This window comes from Saccopteryx leptura, chromosome 3 (genome assembly GCF_036850995.1).
Source record: "Saccopteryx leptura isolate mSacLep1 chromosome 3, mSacLep1_pri_phased_curated, whole genome shotgun sequence".
In the NCBI taxonomy this organism is placed as follows: Eukaryota; Metazoa; Chordata; class Mammalia; order Chiroptera; family Emballonuridae; genus Saccopteryx; species Saccopteryx leptura.
The window spans coordinates 127,646,450-127,671,688 of NC_089505.1; the positions used below are offsets into that span (position 1 = coordinate 127,646,450).

General features: G+C 50.5%; 1 protein-coding gene across 6 annotated transcripts in view; it reads right to left on the reverse strand.

The window, feature by feature from the left end:
• GLIS1 (GLIS family zinc finger 1) overlaps positions 1-25,239 on the reverse strand; it is a 250,381-nt gene that overhangs the window by 168,672 nt on the left and 56,470 nt on the right. The window lies entirely within an intron of this gene.

Sequence of the window (25,239 nt, forward strand, 5' to 3'; positions counted from 1 at the left end):
CGGTGGCCTTGGGAAGGCCTCTTTCACTCTCAGTCCTTCAGCCTCTTCTAAAGCGAACATTTAGGCTAAGTGACTGCTAAGGTCCTAGCCAGCTCAAAAGCTCCACACATCTACTTTACGTTTTCCCAGATAGTCTCCAACTTGGGGAGTCATCTCATTAGCATGCAAGAAGCCTCACCCCCTTTCCAGACAACTCAACATCCTTAGGGGCCAGGGATCCATTGCCTCATTTCTGTCTTCCAGATGGAAGTTCTTTCTTGACTCGAGTCATCACAGCCTCCCAAGCCCAATGCCTCTCTCGCCCTCAGTCATCCTCCCTTCTCAGCAAGGAAGGGGCTGGTCTCTCATCAACAGAGTAATAAAAGCTAACATATACTCAGCACCTACTATGTGCCAGGGAGGGCACCAGGCCCTTCACCTATGTAATTTCCCCTAATCATCACAGCAACTCAGGGATGGCGATGGCATAGGCCCACATGTGTCCAAGGAAGCCTGCTCAGAGAGAACTCACTGGCCCTGGTCACACTGGCACGTGGCACAAAAGGGAGTGGAACGCAAGCACACACCACCCTCAGATGCCTTCCAGAAACGGAGGAAGGGTGGAGGAGGGAGAGAGCACGGAGCACAGTCTCCCTGAACCGGACCCCTGGCCTGGGGTGGGCAAAGGGGGAGAAAGTAGGTGGTTCTGCAGGGGTGCAGGGAGGGGCTAAAGCACAGCCCCAGGAGCTGTGTGTAGAGGGGGCCCCTGAGCCCAGCCTAAACATTCCTCCCTCTCATCTTCTCATCTGGCTGAATGGGGGAGGTGGGGCTCTCTGACATGCTCAGGTTTACAGGAATGTGTCCTCCAGGGCTCAGTGGGGAGGAGCAACTACAAAGAGAGCAGTGGGTCACTGCAAATCAAAGCGCAGTCCATCAGTAAGCCCACTTCCCCAGCTGGGCAGAGTGGACCACAGTCAGCAGCCACAGCGAGATTCACTGGTGGGGAGGCGCGCTGGGAGGGGGGGTGGAATATGCATTGGCAGACTCACGTTTGAATGGTGGCTCTAGGATCTGTCCACTGAGTGGCCTTGGCACACGGTTATAAGATTAAGCAAGGAGATACATACATGTGTACATACATGTATATTTCAGCACCACCTGGCTTACAGGACACAATCAGGAGAGGTACAAAGTGAAAAATGCTAACACTTCTTGGGGATTAGGGACAAGACTGGAGTCCATGCATGCTAGGAAGACAGGAATGCAAATGGCTGGTAACAGAGAGATGCCTGAGAACTGGAGGAGCCCAGAAAAGGCTCCTTGTCCAGTAAAGAAGATCAGAGACGGCTTCCTGGAAGATGGGGTATTTGAGCTGGGCAGAGGCTGGGGTAGTGGGGAGACTGAGGGCCGCACATTCAAAGCAGAGGGGCAAAGGCTGGGTTGAAGTGATAGGCCAGGCCCACCACGGAGGGTTTGTTTGCTCAGATATACATTTGACCTTCGTCCTGAAACAAAGTTCCCAAAAAAAGCCTAATTTGCTTTCATCCAAAACAACCCCCTAACACTGAAAAAACCCCAAATGCAGGGTCTATCTTCAAAGCTTCCCTAGAATACTCTACACAGGCCCACATAGTCAGAAGGGCCTTAAAGGCAAGAAGCCAGGGAGGACACGATTGAGTTTCTAGGAGTCTGAGAGGACTACCTAGGGAGCTTACAGACCTGATTCAGGGAGGCCTAGGAAGTGCTGAGTTACCAGAGTCAAACAGCCCAGATGCCTAGATGTCCAGCCCAAGGCTACTTCCCACCATCGTTCCCCACGTGGTCTCTGTTCTGCCCGCTCTGATATGTCACAATGTGGGGCAAGAGAGCAGAGACAGTAGGACAGACACAATACAAAAATGAGAAATAAGGTAGGGAGGGGAAGCCTGGGCATGGCCTTGTCATTTGAAAGGCCATTCAGCACAGAGCTACACGCCAGAGGAGACAAACTTCCGGCCCTGATGTCTCAGCTAGGCCGTGCATCACCAGACCACACAGCTAGGACGGAGAGCCATGCATTAGGGGATGAATGTCTGCTCAACTCAGGTGGTGAGCTTCCCATCCCAGGTCGTATGTAATCAAGTGGCTGAGGGCTGCCCTGTGGAAGACTCAACTAAAAATGAAGACACCACAAGCCCCCCATTCTACCATGTAAGTCCCAGCCTCACAAACTGGGACACCTCAAGCAAGTTACTAGAATTCTGGGGATCTCAGATTTTCTTGTCAAATGGGATGTTCATTCCTGGTTGATGAGGCGCCATAGTGAGGGCTGAAATGGAAGCACGGACACAAGGGCACTTTGCAAAGTACAAAGCACTATAAAAATGTGCAGCATTATTATCATTTGAAACAGACTTTCAGAGGAGTGGGCCCTGCAGGACCCCAGAGAAATGCATCCTTTGCCGTCTATTGGAACCATGTGTTCCCAATGAGGTAATGGATGAGAAAACACTTTGTAAAAAGTAAATCCCCACACAAATGGCAGTTGTTATCATTGCCATTATCATGATGATGATGGTGATGATGATCACTCTTCTCCCATCCCCTGCCTTGGGGACCCCAAGGGACCAATAATAATCAACCCATAGATCCTGAAGGCAGACCTGTCACCTGTGGGGCGCCATCAGCTTCCTGGTCTGGAGGCAGCTGGGAGGTAGTTTCTGGTAGTCCCCAAAAGGGCCTCCTCGCCTGACCAGGCGGTGGCGCAGTGGATAGAGCATCGGACTGGGATGCAGAAGGACCCAGGTTCGAGACCCTGAGGTCGCCAGCTTGAGTGCGGGCTCATCTGGTTTGAGCAAAGCTCACCAGCTTGGACCCAAGGTCGCTGGCTCCAGCAAGGGGTTGCTCGGTCTGCTGAAGGCCCGCGGTCAAGGCACATATGAGAGAGCAATCAATGAACAACTAAGGTGTTGAAACGTGCAATGAAAAACTAATGATTGATGCTTCTCATCTCTCTCCGTTCCTGTCTGTCTGTCCCTGTCTATCCCTCTCTCTGACTCTCTCTCTGTCTCTGTAAAAAATAAATAAAATTAATAAAAAAATAATAATAATTAAAAAAAAAAAAGGGCCTCCTCATCTCCAGGGGATGCCCCAGGCAGTCTGGATTGAGCCAAGCTCCCTCCCTTGCCATCTCTAAACCTGCTCCTCTGTTCTCCTCTCTCTGTTCTCCTCTCTGGACATCCAAGGCATCATCTTAGATGCCTCCCTCTGCCCCAGTTCCCGACCTGGGAACTAACAGTAATAATATTTACTGAGCAACATGCATTGCTGAGACTATTCTAAGCCCTTTTCAGGCTATCTCCCCTGTCCCACCCAGAAAACACTGCTAATGCCCCCATTTTATAGATGAGGAAACTGAGGCACAGAAAGGTTAAGTAACCTGCCCAAGGTCACACAGCTGGCAAATATTGGAGCCAACAAATCGCCCTGTCCATCTCCTAAATGTCTCTCACATCTCTCCATTCTGCTCCATGACCAATGCTACCATCCTAGCCCAGGCCACCAGCATCTCTCATTTCAGCCTGTATCTGCCACACCCACAGTGAGTCAGACAAGTGCTTAGACATTTCTGACTCTCTTCAAGGCTTCTAAATTCTGGCATAGGGCTAGGCCCAAAAGCAGGCAGACATCAGTGAGAACTGAGTACACGGAACCAAACCAAACCAAACCCACTCAGGAGGCCAGGGTGCTGCTGAGACTGCTGAGGGGATCACAGGCAGCAAACAGATGGCTCCTGGGTGTCAGGCAAAGGCTGAGCACTTCCCATGCACTACCGCATTTCACTCACACAAGGACCCCTCTGGGTACAACTGTGCCATGTGACAGATCAAGGCTCCTTCCACCCTACCAGCCAGAGATTTCTCCTGCAGACCACAGGGGTAAGCAACGGGCTTGATTTAAGATGGGAGATGAGGCTGACCTCTGTGTCCTTCTCACTGTCCTTCACTGCTCTGGGTCTCAGTTTCCTCCTGTGTCCTGTGGGGTGAGCCATCCCTTCCTGGCAGGGCGGTCAGGGCAGCCTGAGGAACGAACATCAGTGAATTGCAGGCCAGCTTCCCTTCTCACTCACTTCCGTTTTGCCTCCTCCTGTCCTTGATTGGGAAGGGAGTAGGAAATCCAGCTCAGAAAAAGAAGGGCAACCCGAACATTCTCTTTACCTTGTCAAGCCCCTGCCAGCCAGAGAGTCTGAAATAACCCTGACAAAGGTCTGCACAGTATCCATTCCAGGGGAGAGCCAAACCCCACCAAAGCCTCTGCTGTGCAGCCACTGCAGGGTTTGAGCAGAGCAGTGACATCACTGAGCTTAGGTAAGAACAGGACCCCAACTGCAGGGAGGTCAAGTGGAAGCAGGGAGCCAGATTGGAGGCCACTCCAATAAACCAAATGAGAATGAGGGAGGTTCAGACCAGGATGACAGCAGGGAAAGGGTGACTGGGGCAGACTCTCCTCCATGGTAAAGAGAGAACCAACAAGATTTGGGGATGGACTCAATGTAGGGCTTGGGAGAGGGGAGAGAGAAGAGGGAAGGGGACTCCAAGGATTTGGGTGTGAACAACTCATAGAAAAATGGGGGAGCCTGAGGCTGTGGTTGTGGGGTGTCAGCAGGAGTTCAGCTCTGGATGTGCTAAGTCTGAGATAGCTATTGGACATCCAGTCGAAAAACAGGGCTCAGAGGCGAGGTCCCAGCTCGGAGTATAAATTTGGACTTCACCAGATGATGGTCAAAACCATAGGCATGGAGGAGAGCACCAGGAGAGTGGATGCAAACAGAGACTAGAACCCTGGGGTGCACAAACATCTAGACGAGAGGGCAGCAGGGAGCACAGGAACCAGGCGTGGTCAATGAGTAGCGACTGTTGGGGGACGGGGGAGAACCAGGAGATGTCCTCAAAGCAAACGCAGAAAGTGTTTCAAGGAGGAGGGAGTGAGCAACTGCATTGGACACTGCTGAGAGGTCACATACAATGAAGCCCAAGAGCCAGCCCCTGGATCCAGCAACTCAGAGAGCAGTGATGACCCTGATGTGGGTGACCTCCGTGGTGGGGAGGAGAGTCTGAGTGGAGTAGATTTAAGGGAGAACAGGAAGAGAGAACGTGGTTATTAACTCAATACAACAATCCTACGAGGTCAGTATGACTTTTCTCCTGGTTACTAATTAAAAACAACAAAACAAAAGAGACAGAGAGGGCTAACCAGAGGGTCCAAGGTCACCCAGCCATGGAGTGGTGAAGCCAGGATTTGAACCTGGGTAGGCTGGCCCAAGGGCCTCTGGTCTCAACCACTCTGCTCTGCTGTCCCTTCCTCTATGCGCATAGAGCCAACTGTCTACTGAGCCCCTGCTGTGTGCCAGGGCTAGCTCTTCACAAACAGCACCCGACAGCATTGCGCCTCCCCTCCACCAGCAGCAGATCACTTCCCATTTCCCCACCTTGAGGATGGGGGAACCTGGGCTTGGAGTTAGGAAGAGGTGAGACCAATGTTTGAACCCAGGTCAGAGTGACTCCAGTGCCCATGCCCATAATTGACAGTTTCCAGGATGGCATGTTAGGTTCCACTGGATCGGACACTCTGCGCAGGCAAGGACTAGGCCAACTGCCCTGACTTGAGGTCCCCAGATCCTACTGGTTGACAAGGAGCCCAAGCACCATGGGGAGCTTTTGGGCCTCTTCAGGGTCTCACGTGCCTTTTCGGTCTCATCTTCTGCCCCACCTCCTACTGACTCCAGTCATTCCTGGGGATCCAAGCCCCCGCCTAGCAGACTTAAAGCCCAGCACAGAGAGGCATGAGCCCAGGCGCACCCCCGGGGGGGTGGAATAATCACATACACCTCCCTGCCCTCTGCAGCACTTTATCAAAATCTTCCTCACTGCTGGTCTTGGGCCAGGCCAGGGAGCCTCAGGGCAGCAGTGGTGAAGTCCGACTTGGCCTTGCTCCAACGCCTCCATCCTGCTGACCCTGCCTGTGTCTGCAGTCTCAGCCTGTCCTAGAGCCTGGGGCCAGCCTTGTCCCTAAGGTGTGATTCAGTTTTGTCTTGGTCCTCGGAGCACATCACCTCCTTTCATGCACCTGGTGAACACTGACCATGCCGCTCACCCCTATACTGCTTCTTCCATTCACTCTCAGGAACCTCCTTCCCCGGCTGTCTGGAGTCTGGGGCCCAGCTTCTCACTAGGAAAATGCAGATAATGATTAATGTATACTCATCGCACTATAGTGAGGATGAAAGAGATTAAAGGGCTAAAAGCACTTGAGGAACATAAAACACTCTGCACATATGTGTGCCACCCTGAGCCTACACATGAGCCAGTGGGACCTGCCCACCCACAGCGACATTCTGTCCACTCGGTATGTGACATTTATCAACCCACAGCCCTCCCTAAACACAAGCTCCCTGATGGCCAGGATCCCATCCAAACCACCTCTGTTCCTCACTTTTGTGTGGCCACTACAGTTTACATACTGCTTCCACAACTCTCGAGGTAGGCCGGCCGCATTATTCCCATGCTGCCACTGAAGAAAATGAGGCTCAGATCAAGGAGCTGCATCCAGTTGGCAGTGGAGCTCTACTGTGGGTTCAGGCCCTGACATCTCCGGCCTGGTCCCTGGTCCCGCCATTCTGGGCCTATGTCCATTCTTAACCCTGGTATCTGAGCAAAGCTTCAACACACCTTCTCACCTATTTTGTACAATTGACCAAGTGATGCAGCCAAGGCTTGGAGTGAGGGTTGTTATGCTTGCTGTAGAGAGGACTCCCTGACCTGGGCAGCTTGCAGCCCAGCTTTGTTAAATCAGGAGCAGACACATGAAGTCACACAGCGTCCATGACAACACATGGAGATGACTGGTCTGGCTTTTTAATCTGCCTTTATCTAAGTGACCCAAAGCATAAAACAAAAGTGGCTCAGCAGACACAGACCAGGAAGGAATCCTATTTCTGGACTGGATCTCTCTCTGGATTCAATATTCAACCAGCTCTGGCCAAGAAGGACTCAGCCGACAGAAATGAGTGCCCTCCCAGCCCGAGCCCACGACTCCAGTGTGAGGAGATGGCTTCCCAAGTCACACAGCACCTGGCCGGAGATGAACAGAATAACTCAGGCAACGTGAGGTTTTTCAAATGAGGCAACAACCCTTCAGACTGTAAATCCCCCAAAAGTGAGACTCCTCCTAATATCCAATCTGGTGTTTCCCTTTTCTAAGCCCTCTAACTTCTTAATAAGTCATCTCAGATAACTGCTTTATTTTACCAATAAGACTGTTACAAAGACAGGTGAGTTTCACTTATTTCTTTTCTGCTCCAGATCCTAGTACACAGAAGTGCTTAATAAAAATTTATGGTTTCTGGCCCTGGCCAGTTAGTTCAGTCAGTTAGAACATCATCCCAAAACACCAAAGTTGTGAGTTCAATCCCAAATCAGGGCACATATGAGAAGCAACCAATGAATGCACAACTAAACTGAACAACAAATAAATGTTTTTCTCTCTCTCCCCCTATCTGTCTCTCTAAAAAGCAATCAATAAAGAAAAGTGTCTATGGTTTCCACATATTAGCAATTCTCTAAAACAGCAGTTCTTAACCTGTGGGTCGCGACCCACAGGTTGAGAACCGCTGCTCTAAAATAACACCTCCCATCCAACCCCTCAGGCCCCAGCCAGATGAAATCCCAAATGGATAACTGTCAAGAGGATCAAACTGCTACATGCTGAGCCTCCGAGGCCTTGAAGCAGAAATCCAGCCTCTGTGAAAACTCCGGAAGAGAACGAGCCAGACTTCCACCTGTTCACACGTCTCTCTCCCCTACCCTGCTCCTCCCAGGTGCCTTGTTAGTCTTTGCTCTGCAGCACTCAGCACATCACCTGGCCCACAGCAGGATTTTACTTGTCCTTTTAAAAATGACTATGTTGCCTGACCAGGTGGTGGCACAGTGGATAGAGCGTCGGCCTGGGATGCAGAAGACTCAGGTTCGAGACCCCAAGGTTGCCAGCTTGAGCATGGGCTCATCTGGTTTGAGCAAGAGCCCACCAGCTTGAACCCAATGTCACTGGCTCCAGCAAAGGGTTGCTCGGTCTGCTGGAGGCCCACGGTCAAGGCATATATGAGAAAGCAATCAATGAACAGCTAAGGTGTTGCAACGCGCAATGAAAAACTAATGATTGATGCTTCTCGTCTCTCTCCGTTCCTGTCTGTCTCTGTCTATCCCTCTCTCTGACTCACTCTCTCTCTCTCTGTAAAAAATAAATAAATAAATTTTAAAATGACTATGTTCATCACATTATTATTTACAATAGTGAGTGAAAAGCAGGAAAAGACCTAAATGTCCAGCAACCGAGAAAAAATTCTATGTGTCAGAGAACGTCCAGGTAATGAAACACTATGTGGCCATTATTTTGAAAGGATGTAGCTCATGAAGAAAACATTTCAAGTAGAATACAGACATATCATTGATGCCATGATTCAAACTTTTTAAGCCATGCATTGTGGACAGAGGTCAGAAGGGATCAACGAGCAGGAGAAACTCGTATTTTTAGGTGGGGCTGACTTTGTGCAACAATGCATCTCATTTTGAATCAGTTATTACTATAGTGTTATCAGTGAAGAAGTGATTTAAAATGACTTACTGAAGAACAACAGGAAGGTAGAAACCTGTCTTAATTGCACAGGATGTTTGTAAAGGATAGAGAGGGGTTTTGGGGGGTTTTTTTTGCATTTTTCCGAAGCTGGAAACGGGGAGGCAGTCAGACAGACTCCCGCATGTGCCCGACCAGGATCCACCCGGCATGCCCACCAGGGGGCGATGCTCTACCCCTCTGGGGCATCGCTCTGTTGCATCCAGAGCCACTCTAGCATCTGGGGCAGAGGCTACGGAGCCATCCACAGCGCCTGGGCCATCTTTGCTCCAATGGAGCCTTCGCTGCGGGAAGGGAAGAGAGAGACAGAGAGGAAGGAGAGGGGGAGAGGTGGAGAAGCAGATGGGCTCTTCTCCTGTGTGCCCTGGCCGGGAATCGAACCTGGGACTCCTGTACGCCAGGCTGACGCTCTACCACTGAACCAACTGGCCAGGGCTAAGGATAGAGAGTTTTGAAGGAGGGGGATGTTTGTACACACCAAGCCAACAAGCTGATGAGATCTGAAGCTGCATTGGCTGGAAAGGTTCAGGTGTAAAAATGCTCCTCCCAGCTGAACCCAGCAGAGTCACCAGGGGCACTAGGCACAGCTCCTGGCACCAAATTCTAAAAGAAACTTGGGTACCTACTTTCTGAGAAGAGCCCAGGGCTGATTACTGGAGGATTTGAGAAGGTTCACTGGCCTCCAGTGACCGAGGCCTCACTGGGACCAACAGGAAAAGCTACAAGGGGTCAGATTTTACCTAGAATAAGAACCATCTTTTTTGTTTTTTCAACTACAGTGGACATACAATATAATATTAGCTTCAGGTGTACAACATAATGATTAGGGATTTATATAACATACAAAGTGATCCTCCCATAAGTCTAGTATCCACTCGACACCATACACAGTTACTACAGCAATATTCACTATATTTCCTATGCTGTGCTTTATTTACATCCTGTGACTTTTAACTGCCAATTTGTATTTCTTAATCCCTTCATCTTTTTCTCCCAGCCCCCAACCTCCCTCCCACCTGACTACTATCCATTTGTTCAGACTAATAACTGTATCAAAAGTAGATAACTCCCTAACACTAGGAGTATTCAAAGACAGGCTGAAGCCCTTCCATCAGGAATATTTTAGGGAGGAAGGCAGATGAATTTTATGTATGCTATGGATAACGAAATGCATTTATTGAGCATCTATATAAATTGGAATATATTTCAAATACATGTTATTTCCTTGAACCTTCATCGGTTTTCACAGATGAGAAACCTGAGGCTTAGGAAGGTGAAATAGTTTGCACAAGCTTTCAGAGCCAGCCAAGGCAGAGCAGGAGTTCAAACCCAGATCCACCCGACTCCAAAGCTTCTTCCCCTTACTTTCAACTTTTACTTTCTTAAATATTTCCCTTTATTAGCAAGAAGAGATTCTGAATCCTCATTCAGACTTCCTCTTACTGTATAATGAGAACATCTTCAACCTCCCCTTTCGTCGCTGTGGCCTGGAGAAACAGCAGACCCTGTTCCAGCTGGCGGAGGCCTAACTGCAGAGTAGAAGGGCCCAAGGCAGTGATGGGCAATCTTTTGAGCTTGGTGTGTCAAAATTCGCCAAAAAACCAAGCACAACTCAGGTGGTGTGTCACTTCGAGAAAAAAACCGTAATTTCGCGATATTTGTATTTTAAATAACAAAAATGTGTAATTGTAATATATAACTGTATTTAATAAACCAAAAACTAATTATTTAACTTAACTGCTTAGTGACTTCTTTGTTCATCTGTCAGTCGGTTTCTTTGGTTGGTCTTGATATTATTTAACTTGTGTGGAGTGCCGTGAACTAAGATAAGTGAGGGGGAGGGGGAATTCTTTAACTAACCTGCCTATTAGTGACTTTTTTGTTGCTGAATTTCATTGGCTAGATCTTCAATTGAAGGTTGGTATTTTGTACACTTCAAGCCCAAGCAAGCGCTACTAACTTCATCTGTCAATCTGTTTCTTTTGTTGGTTTTGATATTATTTAACGCTGAGAATAAGGTCTCACAAAAGTACATAGAGGGAAAAATTGTGAGTAAAGCCATTGCTATATTTTTCAGGGTGCTAAAAGTGTCTCGTAATCGGTTCCAGGCACTCCAAATTTCCTGTTCTTGATTCTCCAAGCGGCACCTTTCCAGATTCTCAAGCTTTGACCTCAAGTCAACAAACACCTGAGCCCAGATGCTGTCTTGAAATTCTGCAAGTTGCACCTTATGTAAATTAAGATGGCTGCCACTATTCTAATGGCGGAAAACGGCACCCATAGCACAGGCCCTCGCCTCTCCCAGCCTCCCCCTCACTTATCTCAGTAATGATGGTCAATTAGAAATCCATGACACCCCCAGAACAGTAGATTGGATGATGGTTGCTGTGGTTATATGGTTGCTGGTAATGGCGATCACAGGGCCCCAGAGATGCGTCTCCCGAGGCATTCCACTGCTTCCTGTTCTGCTGGCCAGAAGAGAGGTCAAAGATCCCCTAACAGCCTGACCAGGTGGTGGCGCAGTGGATAGAGCGTTGGACTGGGATGCAGAAGGCCCAGGTTCGAGACCCCAAGGTCGCCAGCTTGAATGAAGTCTCATCTGGTTTGAGTAAAAAAGCTCACCAGCTTGAACCCAAGGTCGCTGGCTCCAGCAAGGGGTTACTCAGTCTGCTGAAGGCCCGCGGTCAAGGCACATATGAGAAAGCAGTCAATGAACAACTAAGGTGTTGCAACGCGCAATGAAAAACTAATGATGGATGCTTCTCATCTCTCTCCATTCCTGTCTGTCTGTCCCTGTCTATCCCTCTCTCTGACTCTCTCTCTGTCTCTGTAAAAAATAAATTAATTAAAAAAAAAAAAAAGATCCCCTAACAGCCTAACCGGAAGTCCCAGAACTACACGCTCTGTGCCGGAGTTCTGTTGTTTTGGCCTACAGACCTCCGGCACAGAGTGTTTACACTACAGCAAATGTTTTATCCTCGGCTACTGCACCTGGCCATGCAGGAGCCGAGGATGAAACGTCCTTCTCAGCATGCAGTCCCATACTTCTCTGGTATGCGGCTGCATGCAGCCGCGTGTCATCAAAAATGGCTATGCGTGTCAGTGCTGACATGCATGTCATAGGTTCGCCATCATGGGCCTAGGGCTAGGCCAATAGAGTCAAGCCCTACCTCCAAGAAGCTCTGACACCACCCTGCCCAGCCATTCCCACTAGTTCAGGTGCTAAAATGGAACAGAAACCCAGGACACATCCTAAGCCTTCTCAGGGCTACTGCGGGTGCTTGAGAGTAGACCTAGGAAACAGTGTGGGGCAGGGGACAGAGCACCAAATGAGGAATCAGGAGAAGGTCTGGACCCCATCACCTTGGGCAATCCACTCCATCTTCCCAAGGCCTGCAATATAGGATCATTCTACTCACCTGGCCCAACTCAGAGCTGCATGAGGTTCTGTCTGCAATGCCCTCTCACCATCCTGTCTATGCACATCCTTCAAGGCCCAGCCCCAATGTCATCTATTCTGTGAAGCCTTCCCTGATCACCTGCTATCCCAGGGCCCAGGGTGAGTTATCCTGTGCTTCTCTAGCATTCAGAACACTCCTACCCTGGGACTATTTATATGACTGGGCCTCAGAGCAGGTGCCATGTGCTACACAGTCTGGTGAGCTGGATTGACAAGGCCTCTCTGCCAATCCGAAATGAATGCAGTCTTCAAGGTTTTACATTTGCAGATCTCTGTGAAGTCTACTTACAGCCTCTGAGAGCAGGTTTTCTACGTGCTCCTCTCACCCCACCTCCCTGCTTCACCCCACCTTCCCCACACAAACCTCTGTTTTCTCTCTCCTTCTTTTGTCACACAGTACCGAGCTCAGGGCTAACCACCTAATAGGATCACGCCAGTACCCCCTACTCTCCTCTGGGGCTGGCTGGCTGGCCTCCCCACCCACCAGGTGGAGACAGTGTGGGCCTTCCCCCAGGCCCAGCCTAGCCAGACAGTCCCTAGGTCTCTGCCCAGTCTCTCTCCAGAGTCGGACGCGTTATTCCCTAAGCTGGCAAGCACGCCATGTTCCCCACAATCGTGTGCCTATAAAGGCCAGAGTGGCGCCAGTGGTCATGGAAGCCTCGTTCCAGTCTGGGTTCCCATGAGGCCCCGTCCATCTCCCCAAGCCCACATTCAATTTTCGACCATTAGTGTTATGTCTTTAACTTCCTGTCCACACTGTCCCCACAGAATTTTTTTATTAGTGGAACATTTAAATGGTTTAGAGAGATAGTGGTGATAAAAATGACTCTAAAAGGGCCTGAATTAACATTGGGGCCACTTGCCCAGGAAAAACCCAGCCCCAGATACAGAGAAAAAAAACAAAATAAACCCATGCCTCCAGTTAGACCATTTTCTCACATGGAGAGGCAGCACAATGCAAGAGAGACCTGGCTTCAAGCCCTGATTCTATTCTTATCAGCTGTGCGATCTTGGGCAAGTCACCTCCTCCAGGGAGCCTTCTCTGTTCTCCACCACAGGCCCCTATGTATGAGTACCCACTACTCCTGAGCTTCCCATGCATCTCTTACTCTACTGGTATTTCTTCCCAGTTGTGGACACCACCTCGGGGCTGGGCAAGAAACATCAGTGGGTATTTGTTGAACAGATGGTTAGATGGATAGAAAAGCAAAAGAATAAAGTTTAACTCTCTGGGCCTATTCTTCATCTTTAGAACAATAATTAAGCCTGCATCCATTATCTCCCTAGTGCCAAGCACAATGCCTGGTGTGAGGTAGATGCTAATGGCCAAATGAAGGCAAGAATAAACAGAAGCCTGTGTGGCAGGGCTCCTCAAGGTGGGGATGAGGAGCGGATGAGACGGGGTGAAAACACTGCAGATACCCGCATGAAGGTGGTTTGGATCAGGGCTACCCAAGTGTGGGCCAGTCCAGCAGCCTCAGCATAACCTGGGCACTAGCCAGAAATGCAAATTCCCAGGTCCCACCCCAGTTCCACTGAAGCAGATTCTCTGGGTATGGGGTCCAGGAATCTGGGTTTTAACAAACCTGTCGGATGGTTTGAGAAACACTGGTTTTAGCCAACACTTGTAAGGTCTAAGTTCCTTACGTTCTCTTTACCCCTATTTCCATCTCTGCAAAATGATGACAAAACATGTGCTAAGGAGAGTCACGAACATGCTGTTGTCATGAGTGCCCACACCAGGAGACCAGCACCCAGATGACACTGGGAGGGACAGGGACAGAGTAGACACAGCTCAGGCTCGGGATAAAGGCATGTTACACTGTGAGGAATAGAATGACGCGCTCAACTGTGTGGCTAGGGTCACGCAAAGGAAACCTCATGGCTGACCTAGAAGAGGCCCTTGGAACTGAGATGAAGCTGTCCCTATAAGGGATACTTAGGAACCTACAGGAACCTGGAAGCTTCATCTTACAAAGGGGAATCTGAGGCCAGAGAAGGGGAAGCCTGGGCTAAGGTCACCTAGCCACTGTAGGTGAACCAAGCCTAGGACACAGGCTTCTAGGGAGATTCTGAGCAGATTTCAAGCAGGAGTGTCCACTGCAGAACCCCTTACTCACCTTAACCTAGGAGCAGTGGGGACAGGCTGCCTGCACACAGTAGGACAGGAGGGGACAACTCAGTACCCCCAGCTTCTGGGGCTGAGTGAAAGGTGAGGAACCAGCTACAGTGCCTCACCTGGCAATGGCTGGTTCCCTTGGGCCCCCTGCTTTGCTAGACTGGGGTTAAGGGTAGGAGTCCAGATACTCCAAACATCTACAGTTCCTCAAAACATTATCCTTCCCCAACCCTAACTCTTAAACTCACGTCTATTCATTTACTCATTCAACAATTATTCTCTGAGCATCTCCTGTGTCAGGTTCCATGCAGATGGCCTTAATTCCAGCAAAGACAAGAAAATTGTTCGTATGGGATTATTATTCTGCTCTTAGAGATAAGGCTCAGAGAGGTTACATGACTTGCCTGTGGTCACACAGCTCGAGAGAGACAGAATAGGGTGGGCTGACACAGAAGCTTGTTCTCTGACTATGCTCTTGCTGCTTTCCTGAATTAGAAGGTTGGGTTTGTGCCTGGCTGAGCCCCAGATTAGGCAAATCACCCCAATCTGAGTGAGCCCAGATTCCCCAAAGCCAGCAGGGGAAATATCATCAATCTCCTAGGCTTGTCTGAAGAAATCTAACAAGAAGATGGAAATAGAATTATGCGAACTGTGGGTGGGTGTCACTGGTTGCTCTCACCCACCCCTGGAACAGTGCTCCTCGCCACCCCACCCCACCTCCTCTCTCTACCTGGCCCAGAGAGTCCAGCCTGGAGCCAGCATCCACCAGGACCCTGGCCAAGAATCCCCAGGCAAAGGCAGAAGGGGAAAAAGAGGCACAGTTAATATTTCAAATTTCTTGAACAGACCTTCTTTTATTTTGAGGAAGAAACTGTCGACTTGGTTCACAGTTCAGAAAAAAAAAAAAAATTCTTGGGTTTGGTTTGGGATTCAGCAAATTAACACCGTTTGCTTTGGTTTGGGGTTTGAGGTTTTGGTCAAGTTTGTGGGAAGTAACAATTGGGGAACCTCATTCCACAGACCCCAAAGGCATCGGTGTCAGCAGCTCCATTTGAGGGATAGAAAATAAGGGAAAGTGTTCAGGCGAGAGTCCTGGTTAGAGCTCTGAGAGCAGTGGCCCAGACCTGGACCCCTCCTTGCCAGCTCCGTCTCCTCGTACAGCCTGGCCGTGCTGCACCCGCCGCCCAGCTGCTGGGGACAGTCCCGTGGCACCCCTTCCCCACACTCAGGCACCTCCGAGCCTGAGAGTTCCAACCACTTCTCTCTCAGTGCGCCCTGGTCTTCCCCAGTGACCCTCCCACTCCCCTCTGCCCTGGGGGCCCCTGCCAGGCACAGGTGCGGCCACAGTAGGTCCTCAGTCAGATATCACCTGTCCACTGGGCCTGTCACAGACACATTCCTTAAGGAAAATCAGTCAGAAATAAGCAAGGCACCCAGTCTTCTCTAACCCTCAGGCTCAGTCTTCCAGTGCTCGTGTTTGTGTCCTGAGGACAGAAGCGCCATCCACCCCAACCTCCCAGTACCCTACAGCACCTTCTAGAGCTGAGCCAAGCCTGTATCTCTCCTTAGCCTCATTTAGGAGCTGGGAGCTTTAATAGTCACTTAAAGTTATTAAACTTTCTCTCTCTCTCTCTCTCTCTTGCCTCATACGAGAAGGGGCACAGGCTCTGGACGAACATGCCTTTGAATCCCTCTTAATGGTCACGCGACCTTGAGCAGGCCATCTGGCCTCTCTGAGCCTTGTCTGCAACACAGGAATAGCAATAATACCTATTTTTGCAGGGTCTCGGGGATTAAGTGATGTGACATCAATATCAAGGATTAAATCATGCACATTGCAGGCACCCAAGAAACCCAAGCTCCCCTTCCTCCCCACCCTTCCCCCAGAGTGCAGTCCGTGTTTCTCCCTGTGAGGACAAGACACACCCCTGTCCACAGCTCACAATTACAAAGGCACGTGAGGGGTATAAATGGCTTCACACTGGGGTTGATGGTGCTGTCAACAGGGATAAGTTTGTAGATTGATTAGTCATGATGGGAGGTCATGATTGCTGAAACTGCTTTTCACCAATGAACCAGATTGGTGGCACCAGAGAGACTCCGTCCATGCAGGACACGTGGTCATCCTCATCTACCAGGTGAGAAAATGGAGGCACAAAGGCACCAGACAACTTGCCAAAGTTGCGCAGCCAGTGATGACAGAGATGGGGCTGGGACCCGGGTCTGCGGCTCCAGGCCCATGGGGAGAAACACCCTGTAAATGACAGCCTTGCCTCACCAACACCTCAGCGAGTCCCCAACGTTCTGCTCCCGAGCCTGGCTGCTCAGCGCACAACGGCCAGCGGAGGAAAAACAGCTCCGTTTGGAAGGCAATAAAAATGTGTTTTTTTCTTGCTAAACAAATTAGTTTACATCTGGTGATGTACAAATAAATAGAGGGGCCTTGACCAGGCCCAGACCAGACGTCTCCCAGGGCCTGGGCCCCGTTCCGATTGGATCTGGCCTCAGGCACCGCGAGGAGCACCCTCTCTTCTCGCTTGCTCTCACGCCATCTCCAGGATCTGTGCGCCTCCTCGTTTCCTCTCCCCTTCTCTGTCATCAGCTCAAGAACTGCCCTTCTGTAGGGGTCCCTCCAGTCCTTAGAACTGCCCTTCTGTAGGGGTTCCTCCAGTCCTTCCCCCCCACACACACACCCCCACACCCAGGAAAGGAGCAAGGTCTCAGGGAAGTCCCTCCCTGCTGTGAGTCCTCAGGGCATTAACTTTCCCCTCTGAGCCACAGTCTTCCTATGTATAAAATGGGGATAATATTGTCTTCCTGCCAGAGCTGTTGTGAGAATAAAAACATCTGGGGCCCTGGCCGGTTGGCTCAGCGGTAGAGCGTCGGCCTGGCGTGCGGGGGACCCGGGTTCAATTCCTGGCCAGGGCACATAGGAGAAGCGCCCATTTGCTTCTCCACCCCCCCTCCTTCCTCTCTGTCTCTCTCTTCCCCTCCCACAGCCAAGGCTCCATTGGAGCAGAGATGGCCCGGGTGCTGGGGATGGCTCCTTGGCCTCTGCCCCAGGCGCTAGAGTGGCTCTGGTCGCGGCAGAGTGATGCCCCGGAGGGGCAGAGCATCGCCCCCTGGTGGGCAGAGCGTCGCCCCTGGTGGGCGTGCCGGGTGGATCCCGGTCGGGCGCATGCGGGAGTCTGTCTGACTGTCTCTCCCCATTTCCAGCTTCAGAAAAATATCAAAAAAAAAAAAAATCTGAAGTCGCCTGACCAAGCAGTGGCGCAGTGGATAAAGTGTCAAACTGGGATGCGGAGGACCCAGGTTTGAGACCCCAAGGTCACCAGCTTGAGCACGGGGCTCATGTGGTTTGAGCAAAGCTCACCAGCTTGGACCCAAGGTCGCTGGCTCAAGCAAGGGGTTACTCGGTCTGCTGAAGGCCCACGGTCAAGGCACATATGAGAAAGCAATCAATGAACAACTAAGGTGTCGCAACGAACTCATCTCTCTCCATTCCTGTCTGTCTGTCCCTATCTATCCCTCTCTCTGACTCTGTCTCTGTAAAAAAACAAACAAACAAAAACCAATCTGAAGTCCCTACCCTAGTGCCTGCCACTTGGGAAACAATCCCAAATGTAGGATTTGTCCACTGTTCCCTGGCACCATAGGCTCCTAAGGGAACACACTCTGGACAGCCTGGCTCTGAGGCAGTGCGGGCCCCCACGTTTCAACTGTGCTCCCCGCCATCTCAGTCCCTGGAGATGCCCTGCCCCCTCCTAGAGACACACACCGTGCACCAGCACATCACACTCCTGAGGAAGCCTGCTGTCAAAAGCCTCACTACAGAGCTATCTCCAAAATACAAAGATGAATGCGTGAATGATCAGTTCTCTGACAGCTGGGGAGATACTGACCTGAAATGGGCTGAGGCTGTTCAACCCTGCACAGCATGAAGAAACTAAAAACCAGCGAGATTAGATAACTTGCCTGGCATCACGTAAAAAGCCAGATTTCTGGATCTTCTCATCTAATTCACACCCACGAGACAGAACTAATACCTGCTACCTAAGCCATGAGGAGGAAGCCATCACGGGGATGCACCTATGGTACAAAAACAGCAGCCCACAGCCCGTCCAAATCCTCACATCCACCAGGAGTGCCCAGTTCCCCTGGGCCTTAAAGGCTTCTGACTTCCAGAGCCATTAATTTAAATGCACATCACTGAGGGTGTGGGGGTTGGGGGGGGTACTATTAGCCAGGACACAACAGGATTAGCTGGGTGTACAGCAAGAGTGAAGCCTCAGGGTCTGGGAGAAGTGAGGAGGGGCAGTGGCCCCCTCCCTCTCTGGCCCTGTCTCCTGAACTGTAAAAGGAATGCATTGGACAAGATGACCCCCAGCATAATTTTCCTAGCCAGAAAATTGAATTTATACAGATCCCACTTTGAAGTCCATTTCAGCTGTAAAGTAGGGTATGTATGCCTGTGGTCCTGATAACCAGTGTGACCCTAGAGCCAGGCCCCACTGCTCCTTTCCTACTGACCCCTCCTCAGCCTAAGAGGTGATGCCCCAACCTCCATGTCTCCCACTCATCAGGCCCACATCTGGAGCTGGCCTCTTGACCACTACAGCCCTCAGGTTCTTAGAAACAGTGGCTGGACGTGGGAAGGAGTAGCTTTACACCTCACTCTATCTCCCTCAGGACCCTGGGCCACCCGGGCCTCTGGTGGGAGGGAACAGGGCCCACACCAGAGGAGGGAGGCAGCAGCCACAAATACCCCCAGCAGCAGTTGGATGACTGTGGGAGCTGGGCCTGCAATTAAAATAAACCCCCAAACAGCCTTAAAATAACTACAAGGCATTTCAAGAAGATTGTATTGTTGAATTTACTGTTTGTTTACTGAGACAATCCGAGTTGGGTTTCAGATGAAAGGAGGAGGGAGACCAGATGTGAGGCTGAACATCTGACCTGCAGCATCTGCTGCTCCGGCAGGAACCCTGGCACGCTTTAAGGGGAAGGGGCCACACAGGAATGAAGACCCAGAGACCCAGACCCCTGCCCCAAATCACAAGGGATGTGCGCCCAGCTCTGAGTAACTGGACTGGGTGATGGGCACATGACACGCTCTTTACCAGCCTCTCCAGGTCAGGGCCCAGAAAGCCTGCATTCTACCTCCATCTGTCCACTTCCCCCATTGATGCACAAGTTCAGGACAGGGCTACTCAGAGGCAAGGTCCCAGAAAGAAGTCTGGGCTTCAGAATCAGAGTTGAAAGTTCAATGCCAGCCGTGCAACCGTGGACAAGTCACTGTGCTGCTCTGAGACTATTTCCTCATCTGTAAAAGCAGGACAGCACATGGCTGCCTACTCTACTACTGTGATGAGAGAACAGGAGGTCTGGAAAGCCCCTGGCACAGTGCTGGCTGCAGTGGGGCTCCATGAGAGCAATGCCAGCCCCACTTCTCTGCTAGGTCTTATTTTATTAAAAAAAAAGTGATGCCCAGGCCCTGGCTAGTTGGCTCAGCAGTAGAGCATTGGCCCCATGTGTGAAAGTCCCAGGATTGATTCCCAGTCAGGGCACATAAGAGAGGTGACCATCTGCTTCTCCATCCCTCCCCCATCCCTTTCCCCTTCTCTCTCTCCCTCCTCCCCTCCCACAGCCATGCCTCAAATGATTCAAGCAGTTCACCCCGAGCACTAAGGATGGTTCCATGGCCTCACCTCAGGCACTGAAATAGCTCAGTTGCCAAGCAACGGAGCAGCAACCCCAGATGGGTAGAGTATCACCCCTAGTGGGTTTTCCAGGTGGATCCCAGTTGGGGCGCAGGCAGGAGTCTGTCTCTCTGTCTCTCTGCCTCTCACTTAATAAAAAGAGAGAGAGAGAGAGAGAGAGAGAGAGAGAATGATGCCCAAGTTGCCCACCTGAGGCAGCGTGGCCTGGGGAGGGCCACCACCAATTCTGTGACTTCCTCAAGGCCAAGTACCAGGTTAGAGTCCCTGAGTACCCAGTGTCCAGCCCAGAGCTGGACACTGAGCAGTGGTTCCCAGACATCTGTTGAATGAAGGAGGGAGATGACAGGGAGGGGGAGAGAGAAGAAGCCTCCACTGGATCCAGGAAGGATCTAATGGCACAGAGGGCTACTCCATGTTTCAGCTACTAATAGCATTAAAATTTTTTCATATCAAAATCAGCATTTGTCCTTAACGTCCTCATAAGGAAAGGCAAAGAGAGAGATTTCCACCACATCGATTTCATAGATAGGAACACTATGAGACGCAAACAAATCAAGGAAATTTACCTCCATTTCTCAAATCCCTGTTCTTTAGCAGGAGGTGAAATCTATGTATGTTATGAGCATGGGGTCTGCCACCCAGGGCACCAATACCTGGCTGGGGCACTGCAGAAAGAGGAGACAGCCACAGACCTCTGCGACTGACAGAGCTGTGTCACCCTGGGCAAGATACTTAACTCCTCTCAGCCTCCGTTTCCTTCTCTTACAAAACAAAGATAAAATTCTCTTACCTCGTGAACATTAGATAAAATAATGGAAGAAAACATGTCTGTGAACTATAAGCAACATGGAAGTGTGAGGGCTTATCATCCTGTTATGATCAAAGGTTTTAAAACAGATCAACAGAAAACCGATCAATCCTATTTGGGGAGGGGTTAGGTACAACAGGCAAGTGTGTGGGATGCTCCTGGTACATGCTGAACAAATGAACAAAGGACATGCCAAAACCAAAGCTGACCAGGCCATTTGAATGTACGCTAATGTTAATGCACTCTAATAAGAAATAGGAATAAAACATCAGATCCAACACCACTGCTGTACGAGCAAGGTGAGACACATCTGAAGACTTGAAATTGACCATGGGCGACAGCTTTACCCCTTATCATACCCAAGGAGAATGTCTCCGAAAGATGATGGCACACACATCCGCCACCATCTGCCACTTCCACTCTGCAGCAGACATTGATCAGATAATCTCAGCCCTGGACACAGCTGGGTAAATGTTCGCTGGCCTTGGGCCCGACTACACTGATCCCATCTGCTGGTGTCAGAGGGAGGCCCTTTCTTCCCAGGCAGAGCATCCATACAAGCCTCCAAGTCTCCAAAATTAAGTCAACAAGAATAACTAAAGCAGTCTTCTGGCTGCCCTGGGATTCACACTTGCACCAGGAGAGCTGGATTCTATCCCGAGTTTGTGGCTGGCTGCATGAAGACGTGTGCCTAGCTCTGAGTAACTGGACTGGGGGATGGACTCATAGCACACTCTTCACCTGAACGAGGAATGCAGCCCGCGGTGGGCAAAGACCACCAAGGCAGGGCTTCAGCACCTTAAAACCTCCTCTCTGGACTGTTGCCTCCCTGCTCCGGGGATGATGTCGGCTGGGCTGTAATACACTGGACCTGGTAGAAAGATTTAGTAAAATTCATGTAAAACTATGAGCAAAACGAGAGAAATGAATGCTGCTGGCCTGGGCATGTGTATCCAGTCAAAGGTGGCCCAGAAAGAGAACAATCACATTCTCTCTGTGCTGACAAAGTGACTTCCTGAAACCTCCACAGCTCCAGGATGGTGACAGCTGTTCAGGGACTACCAGGGAGGGGCTGAGCCCACCAGTGACCACCCATCCACCTACACATATGGGTGACTGGGACCCAGAGAGGACCCTGACATGGCCCCTGCTCTCAGGGAGCTTACAGTGAACATCCACCTCCTCCCAAATGGCTCAGAGGCTAAAAAACATGCTCTGGACCACACGGCTGGTAGGTGGTGCAGCTGGGACTCAAACCTGTTTCTGATCTCCCTTCATCTCCTCTGTAGAGCCAAAAGCACCCAGTCAGCCATTTGTTCCTTGTCTTGTGGACTTTCCTTAACCCTCCCTCACCCCCCCACATCCCCCCCACACACACACACACACACTCCAGTGCTGAGTTTATACTACACTAACTTAAACCACTTTGTCAGCTACTTTGCAAGTGTTCTTAATCTTTCAACTAATTCATTGGTTTTTGGAGAATAAAGGAAACTTGAAATTGCTGTGCTGCATGCAATAAACTCTTGGCATCTGGCCGGCCAGGGCCGTTCCAGGCAGATTCAGCACCAGCCCTGCACAGATGCTTCCTGTGTAAAGGTGAGGCACTTCTCCCCCTCTCCGCAGTCCCTCCAACAGCACCGAGCCCAGGACCCACTCTGTAACCATTCATTCTCTCCTTCAGCTGTTCAGCAAATAGTCCCTGACAGAGCTGACACCTGGCGGCAGGCCCTGGGCTAGGCCGGAGGGTGAGAGGTCAACCAGGCACAGTCCCTGTGTCCTTGTGCAAGGCATTCACAGGCTGGTGGGACCAAGGGCCATTTACCTCTCACCCTGTCACCCTGTCGATGTGACTGAAATAAACTGTAATCAGAATAGGGCTTTCCTCTGTGTGTGACCTTTCAACATGAGTCCCCATAAAGAATGCAGGGACACAAGTAGATGCCAAGGAACCTGGCTGGGGCCCTAAGTACTGGTGCAAAAGGCTGGTAACTTTTCACAAGGGTGGACCTGGCATCACTCATTAGAATACATCCATGCTCCTTCTGAACCAATCCTTCAAGAGCAATGCTTTCAGAGCCTGAGAGGCAGTCAAGTAGGAAAGGAATTAGGAGAGGTCCTTTTACCAATCTATGAGGATCTATCTTTTACCAAAAAAAAAGCCACAGTAACACATTAAATCCTTTGGCCACAGAGTAGAAAGGGACCTCAAGATCTCCTCAGACAACCCTGCCATTTTACAGACAGGGAAACTAAGGCTCAGAAAAGAGAAGGGAGGCTCTAGGCTTCACAGAGAGGCAGGAACAGGACCTGGGCTGAAGCCAGGTGTGGTGTCCAGCAGGAAGGCTGACTTTATTAGCCCAGACTGCCCTTGCCTCCCATAGAGAGGTCCTGGATGCTAAAGGAGGATGTCAGCCGACCCAAAGAAATTCGTAACCGGTGAACTTCCCAGCCAACTGTTACAACGAAGAGGAGTTGTTGCAAGGAGGGTCCCTGGAAATGCCAACCACCTTGTGACCCAGGCCAGGTCTACTGGAGTTTCTTCCTCTCCTCCCAAAGCCCCCAAGTACCTTGCCTTTCTTTCCTTTGAACTTCCATTCAACAAGGACTTGCTGTGGGACTACTATGTGCCAGACACTGTGAACATAATGATGAGCTAAACAAGTGTCCCTGCCTTGCGCTTAGCACCTAGTGAGGGTGCTAAATAAATGCATAATAAGCTCTGTTAGTGGCATGCGGGGTGTGTACAGGGAGCTATGAGAACATAGGAAAGAAGTCAGGGAAGGCTTCCCTACAGAAGTGGCACTTGAACTGAGACATGAATTCTGAGTAAATATTGTATTAAGTGAGCAGAGGAAGGAAGATTATTCTAGTTCAAAGGAACAGCATGTGCAAAGGCCCTAAGGCAGAAGATAACTGCTTTGGAAGGGAAGGAAAGAAGACTAGTATGACTGAAGTACAGAGAATGAAGAAACAGCCATGGAAATATAAAGCCAAAGAGGTAGTCAGGGGCCAGATCACTCAGAGCCCTGTGGGCCAAGGTATAAAACGTGAGTACTAATCCGAAAACAACAACAAATCAGTGAAGTCCAAATCAGTGAAGTCCTAAGTAGGGTAAGGTTATGTGACAGGATCAGATTTGTGTTACAAAAAGGTCACTCTAACTACAGGGGGAAATAGCCTAGAGGGAAAAGAGGGAGACCAGCAGGGAGGTCACTGCAGTTGACCAGGCTTGGACTGGGGTGGTGACAGTGATGATGGAAAGAAATGGACACACTCAAGTGCGATGCAGGAGGTCAAAATGACAGGGCTTGCAGAGGGACTGGAAGTCAGGAGTCAAAGCTGCCATCAAGAATAATTCTGAGGTCATCCTTCACTGAGCCTGCGGCACAGTCTTCACACATGGAGTCTGGGGTCCACTTCCTCACTCCCCCATCTTCAATGCTAGTACACACTGCTAACAACCCTGAGCATTTATCAAAGGCTGGGCCCTCCTCTGAGCACTTATAGCCCTTAGCAACATTACAACAGTCCTCCCATCCCGTGGGTGTGGCTATAAACCCAGCCAGGGGATCTCCAGAGCCTGAGCGCCTCACAAAAGGCCTCCTCTCAGCAAGCTATGGAACACAGTGACCAAGAGCAGAGACCACGGGTAGGGGTCCTGGGTTCAAACCCCAACACTACTTCTTGTTTCCTGAATGCCCCTGGGTGAGTTGCTCTTACTCTGTGGGCCCCTCTGTGAAGCGTGAATGTGATGGTACCACCTACTGTGAAGAGTCCCTGTGTGAATCAAATGAGATCAAACTGTACAAACGAGTCAGCATCCTGCCCGGATGGCAGTGAACACGAAGGATGGAAGCCAGCACTCGCCTTAGCAAACCCATGTTTCCAGCACTGCCGTGTTTCAAGGCCTGCATAAGGCAGGTATATGGAATAAAGGAACAACCCAGGTGCCCAGTAAACACGTGGCAGATAATGAGTATTACAGTCTGGAAGTGGATCCACGGGAGAGGGGGCGAGCACCTGTTCCAGAGATACTCAGGCACACACAGGGTGGTCCCTTGCTGGAGATGTGATACAGAAGGGACCTAAGCATTGGAAGGGCCAGGTTTATAAGGGTGAGCGCTTCGCACAGTCCTTTCCGGGCCTGAGGTTAGGTGACTGTCCCAACCCACCAGCTTGCCAGAGCGCAATTTTATGGAGCTCAGTTTCTTAATCAACCTTATTCTGCCGGGGCTTAGAGCCGAATCCTTTCCCCAAATTGTACATTTATGGGGCTGGAGGAGGGAAAGAAGAGTAGGCTGGATGAACTGTCCACATTCCAGCTGGGAGGTTAAGGGCTTTTGTGTTCTTTCCTTCTAAACCCCAAATGTTCCCAGCCAGGCCTGGGAGCGTCCCTGTGTCCCTCAGTGGGCACCCTTCCCTCCCAGACCTCTGCAGTCCAGTTCCTCCTCCTGTCTCCAGGGGGAACCAGGCTGCCCGAGCC